Raw genomic sequence first — 6,550 nt, 5'->3', positions numbered from 1 at the left:
ATTCTTAGTCACTCCGCCTCTGTCTTATTGCTGCTTTCCTTCCTTGTAGCAGCTAGTTTTCTCTTTATCAGATAGAGATAGACCACATCTCTTCCAGTCAAATGGGAAATGAGACAGACTGGCCACTTCACCATAAATAACCTTTAATATACACACCACTTCTGTGCAGGTTAAGGACACTGGAAGACCTGAATAATAATAATAAGCCTTGCATTTGATACAGTGCCTTATTATGTCATTGAGGCGTCTGAAACAGGATATATTGTAAAGTGGATTGACTGTGTATTTTGTGGGTGAAACACAGCAGCCAATTGCACAAAGCATTGTCCTACAAACAGCCATGGAGTGAGTGAACAATTTTGTTTTTGGAGGGATAGGAATTATCACTGACAGAAAACGATTTGGTAATCAACTAACATCCACATTCCTACTTGCTGCTACATAAACAGAGGTGTGTGGAGTAAAGAAACTTGCCTACAGTTTTGTCCTGCCTGGGAGTCAAACCCGGGTCTTTTCGCTTGGGAGGCGAGTGCGCCAACCACTATAAAATGGGAATCCTCAGTGTACGCAACTGAACACTCAATTGTTTTGTAACTACCTTGCTGGGAAAATGAAGGGAAGTGCCCATGATGTTTATGGCCTAAAGGGAGGAAGCTTGAGCTGATAGGGATATTGAGTGTGTATGTGGGGAGGGAGACGGCGGTGGGCGGTAATCTAAAACAGAGAAGACATAACCAGGGAGGAGAGTGTCAGAGGCAGTGCCATTGATCAGACATGTTTTGAAATCCAACCGAGAAGTGAGAATCTCGAAGGCTGTCTTGGTGGGGAGTTCAGACGATTGGTATAGGAAGGAGAGAGATGGACAGTAGAGACATGGAAGGGGATATATTGGAGGCATGGAGTGTGTAAGGGGTGAGAGGGCTTGAATTAGTTTGTTCCTGTGTGGTGCGGGGGGTGGGGGGGGGGGGGGGACAAGGAGGAGAGAGAGGGGGGTGAAAATGCAGAGAAAGGCACAACATTTGGCAAAATGAGCAGTTTGGCACATTACGGTAACTTCGCTTTCTTCTCCCAGCACAAGACGAATTCTCTAAAGGCAAGTGGTCAAGACTTGAAAACAATGGCAATATACATCTCAAACTTATATAATACGATCCATATATATTTATGCCAGCAAGTCACCATTCTGCACACTATCCCACATTCGTATTTGTCATGGTGGCAGGTTGGTTGGTGTATTGTATCTGTAAGCATTCAACTCAATGAGTTTGGGCTGGGACTTTACCTTTAACAGTGGTGAAATACACACGTTTTACTCCACCACCCGGAGCAAGTTACTTTCAAAGTCTTTCCGCGTCTGGACTGGCCATTGCAAGTCCACGTTAATTTCCCATTACCATCGCTTTGCTTTCACTCCCATAATCTCTGCATTTGCACCCTGGGAGTGTAGAACATGCAATAACTCCGCATATTATAGTTTCCACGCTCTTTTTTTTTGACTCATGACACAATCTGTTGAACTGACCCCCCCCCCCCCCATCCCCACCTCTCTCTCTCTCTCTCTCTCTCGCCCTATTGGAAAAGCATTAATTTACATGTGTTTTTTTTTCCTCTGGTCCGTCTTAAACCTCTTTTGGCTCTCTCTCTCCCTCCCTCCTCCCTCCCTCTCTCTCTCTCTCTAGCTATGTGTACACATTAATCTCTGGGGCTGTTGGCACACTGCCAGTATATGTGTTGTCTTGCATCCTTTGCATATAGTAGAATCCTTGAGCTATTGCAGACGCAACCAACTGCTCCATATTTGGCTTATGTTACACACACACACACACACACTTGCAGAGAGCTGCTGGAGGAGAGAGAGAGAGACAGAGACAGAGAGCAAGAGCGCTGTCTGCAGACAGACATTACTACAGAACTACAGCTCGACTTCCTTCAGCAAAGACTCCTGCCTTTCCTTATTTCTGTAAGTCTTTATGCCTTTTTAACTCTTCCCACAGCTTTCCCACCCTTTCTCCCTGACCGCCCCTTGTGTCTTGGGTCTTTTCTACAGTGTGTGTGTGTGTTGTGTGTGTGTGTGGTGTGGGGGGGGGGGGGGTTGTGTGTGTGTTGTGTGTTGTGTGTTGGGGTTGTGTGTGAGTGTGTGTGTTGTGTGTGTGGGGGGGGGGGTTGTGTGTGTGGGGGGTTGTGTGTGGGTGGGGGGGGTTGTGTGTGTTGTGTGTGTGGGGGGGGGGGTGGGGGTTGTGTGTGTGTGTGTGGGGGGTGTTGTGTGGTGTGTGTTGTGTGTGTTTGTGTGTGTGGGGGGGGGTGTTGTGTGTGGGGGGGGGGTTGTGTGTGTGTGAGTGTGTGTGGGGGGGGTTGTGTGTGTGTGTTGTGTGTGCGGGGGGGGGGGGGGTTGTGTTGTGTTGTGTGTGTGTGTGGGGGGGGGGTTGTTGTCTCCATACAGTAGTACAAATCCGAAAGATCTGATTGAGAAAAAGCTGTGAACGTGTGTATTTTGTGGCGAATACGAGGTGCGCACTGTAGTGTTTTTGAACCGAGCGACGCTGGCGTTTTAAATGCGCTGCTCACTGTCCCCCCCGTCCCCCCCCCCCCACACACACACACACACACACACACAGCAGTCAGTCTGCCTGTGTGTGTGTGTGTGTGTGTTTGCAGGAGCTGCTGCTCAATGAAGCCGGGGATCCTGGTGTGCGGTGTGGTACTATGTTGTGTGGTACTGTGTTGTGTGCGCCCGAGAGGGAAACTCGGGGATAGAGAGAGAGAGCGAGAGCGAGAGAGAGAGAGATGGATAGAGAGATAGAGAGATAAATACATCTCGCAGAGCAGAGCAGAGAGAGCTGAGCCCGTGACCGGTTAATCAGGTCACCAGGAGAGCTGTTGGCGGCTCCCACAGGCATTGCGTAATGCTGTTCGGGGCAGAGCGCTTGTGTGGACTCGGCGACATCTCGGCGACATCTCGGCGTGTTTACACACGCGGGGGACGGGACCCGCGTGAATCCGGGTTTTCACTTCGCTGTACAATTTATCATCTCAGCTGTTGAGTCACCGCATCAGGAGGCAGACTGTTATCGTGATGTTGGGGAGGGAGGGCATCAGTGCTGTACTTCCCCCTACGCACAGTCTATGCATTTCCCATTTAAACGCAGTTGGCAGCTCAGTGCGGGGTTTACAACATGCAGTACAGTGGGGGGTTAGCACATGTTATTCTAAGTGGATCTCCCCCCCCCCCCCCCCACCACACACACACACACACCCACACACACACCCCACCCCACACACACCCCACCCCCCCCACACACACACACCACACCCCCCCCCCCCACACACACACACACACACACACCCACCCCACCCCCCCCCACACACACCCCACCCCCCCCCACACCACACCCACCCACACCCCACACACACCCACCCCCCACAATCCCCACACACCACCCCACACCCCACACACCCCACCCCCCACATCCCCCCCACACCACCCCCCACACACACCCCCCCCACACACACACCCCACACACACACACTCCCCCCCCCCCCACACACACACACCCCACACACACACACCCCCCCCACACACACACACCCCACCCCCCCCACACACACCCCCCACACCCCCCACACACACACACCCGCCACACACACACACCCCCACACACACACACCCCACACACCCCCACACACACACCCCCCACACACACCCCCATCCCACCCCCCACACACACACCCCCCACAATCCCCACACACACACCCCCAACCCCCCCCACACACACCGCCACACACACCCCCCCCACACACACCCCCCCCCACACACACACCCCCACACACACACACACCCCCACACCCCACACACACACCCCACACACACACACACACCCCCCACCCCCACACTTCTCTGATGGCCAAACGAGTGAGTGGTATCTGCTGTGGACTTGGTTGGTAAATCCCCGCCCCCGTTGGTGGAAAGCCAGACAGAGGCGCCCCAGAAAGGCTCCTCCCGCGAGAAATGGGGGCATTGATACAGGAAAAAAAACACACACACACACACACACGACACGGTTCGTTTATGTCTGAACCGACTCCTGTGGAGGGAGCGACAAAAAAAAAAGAGTGTGGGATCGGGTGACGAGAGCCGCTTGAAAAAAAATAAACGTTTTAAGAAACATTTGCCGTCCGTCCCTCTGCGGCTTCACTCCTGTACAGGAATGCTGTTGTTTCCACACAATACCGCAGGTTGACCGGGGGGGAGGGGGTGGGAATGGGATGGGGTGGGGGGTGGGGTACGAAAATGTGTGCGATGTGCCCTGTTTTCCACTGAGTCCGTTAATACTCTTGAGGTTTTTCGGAGTCTGAGCGACTGGATACAACAGATCATGAATGAGAGTGATAATACTATGATGATTTCCAAGCCATCGATTGCATCAGTGCTGACACACACACACACACACACAAGTCAGCGAACAGAGTGGGTTTTGCAACAACAACAAAAAAATCCCACGTCCAAATTTTATTTTGCTGCGTTTCACAACCGGCTTCAGAGCTGCCCCTTTTGCACTGAATGACGGCTGTGCATATATATATGTGTGTGTGTGTATATATATATATATATCTCTACAATAGTGTGTCTCCATGTGCATCAGAAGCGGTGGATACGCGGCTCTGGGTCCACAGTGCACGTAGATACATGTTGTTGGCGTTGGGTTTCACTGCACTCTCCCGGACCTGATCAATCATGTAATTAGACCGAGTTGCCGGGGCAACACACGTTATTTATCTGTTCATGGAGAGGTGCGTGTGTTTATCCTGTGTAAGAGCTGGTCTCCCTTCAGCACATTCCGGGCTGTATGGACTCGCATTACCTCTATTGGTCAGGTATTGTTTTTCAGTGGAGAATAAATGCGTCTCTTCCAGTCCCGGTCCCCCGGTGATCGATGTTCTGCAGCGTACGGTACGGTATTGCAGACGTGTTTCCTTTCCCTTAGCAGAGAGCAGCGCAGACTGGGTCTCACGACTGTCTTATCTGCCCCGGTGTCTGGGGGGGGGGGTGCGGTTGGCGAGGGCGTGGGTGCGTGTACGTCTTTCCGACGTGAAGGACGCTACATGCGAGTGTAAGTTGTAGTGGAAGGTGTGTGTCTGACAGGGTGGTGGGTGCGGGGGGGGTGTGTGTGGTGTGTGTGTGGGGTGTGTATGGGTGGGGTGTGTGTGGGTGGGGTGTATGTGGGTGTGTGTGTGGGTGGAGGGTGTGTGTGTGTGTGTGTGTGTGGGGGTGTGTGTGTGGGGGGGGGGATGGGGTGGGGAGAGTTCTTGGGAGTCGAGAGTGGGAGATGCTTTGTGTTTGTGTGTGTGTAATGTTTGGGTCGGTGTGGGGGGGGTGTTAGTGTGTTGGAGTGAAGGGTAGATATGTCTGTGTGGTTTGTGTTGTGAGGGGGTGGGGTGGTTTGTGTTGTGAGGGGGTGGGGTGGGGTGGTTTGTGTTGTGAGGGGGTGGGGTGGTTTGTGTTGTGAGGGGTGGGGTGGGGTGGTTTGTGTTGTGAGGGGGTGGGGTGGTTTGTGTTGTGAGGGGGTGGGGTGGGGTGGTTTGTGTTGCGGGGTGGATGTGGTTTATTTGGTTGTAGGGCTTGTGTTTCGGGGTGTAGTGGTGAGGTGTGTGTTGGGTGTGGGAGCTGTGGTCTGTTGTGGTGGGTGAGGGTGGGTGTGGATGTGAGCTGTAGGTGGATGTGGCTTGTGGTGTGGGGGTGTAGGGTGGGTGTGGTTTTCGTTGTGGGGTCACAGTTTTTACTGTGTGGGAGGGTAGATTCAGTGTGGGTTTCTGTTTGGCTGTTGCGAAATACCTTGACAGCCTCAGCAAGGTGCTGCTTCCGTGACGTACGTCTCTGCGAGTTGAGGGCGGGGGGAGGTGTTGGCAATCCGGCTCCAAGGTGACATATTTCGAACTGGAATGTTGGAGTTGAGCCAGCCCTCCGCGGCGGTCTTAGTAGTCCGGTTGCTGAGCCAGGCGGATTCGTAGTACTCCAGGCATTGCTGATGATAGCACAGCCAGCCTGGCTCATCAGCAGGACTTAGAAGGGCAGATCAGGACTGAGTGAGAGGGTATCCTCCCACTCAGTAATGTATTGGACAATGTGCATTTGGTTTAGTCCAAAGACATATCAGTGGATTCTTACTATCATGTCTTACTTTTCTTATGAGAAAACGCTGGTGATCTGAAATGCAATGGACCCATCCTTAGGACTTGCTGCCTCCCCAGTTACTTCTCCATTCCTCTCGCCCTCCCTCTCCTTGCCAGAGGATCCATCTGAGGAGAGCAAACTTGTCCGGTTGGGGATTATCCAGTGTGAAAGCCAGCTCATTTGGACTTTGATCTCCTTGTTTAGAGTACAGTGCTGCAGTGTTATAGGTAATAGGCTGTCTGTCTGCTGAATATGTTTGCGGCTTTCAAACACTGTCATTTTCTACTGTGTAGTGGCAAATTATTACACTGAACATTATGTCAAAGAAAAATGTCTGGAAGTCCATTTTCTGAATGAACAGCCGTGCTGTAACAGTACGTT

At 52.3% G+C, this 6,550-nt stretch overlaps 1 long non-coding RNA gene across 1 annotated transcript in view; it reads left to right on the top strand.

The window, feature by feature from the left end:
* The first annotated feature begins 1,640 nt into the window (after positions 1-1,640).
* The window catches only part of LOC103184553, a 70,418-nt gene continuing 65,508 nt past the window's right edge, over positions 1,641-6,550 (top strand). Inside the window, exon 1 of the long non-coding RNA XR_006084839.1 lies at positions 1,641-1,960. This is a non-coding gene — a long non-coding RNA (uncharacterized LOC103184553). The remainder of the gene's footprint in view (positions 1,961-6,550) is intronic.

The sequence above is a fragment of the Callorhinchus milii genome, unplaced genomic scaffold (genome assembly GCF_018977255.1).
Source record: "Callorhinchus milii isolate IMCB2004 unplaced genomic scaffold, IMCB_Cmil_1.0 Scaffold2, whole genome shotgun sequence".
Lineage (NCBI taxonomy): Eukaryota > Metazoa > Chordata > Chondrichthyes > Chimaeriformes > Callorhinchidae > Callorhinchus > Callorhinchus milii.
The sequence above is the reverse complement of the archived record's forward strand: the minus strand, read 5'-3'. Positions and strand labels throughout refer to the sequence as shown.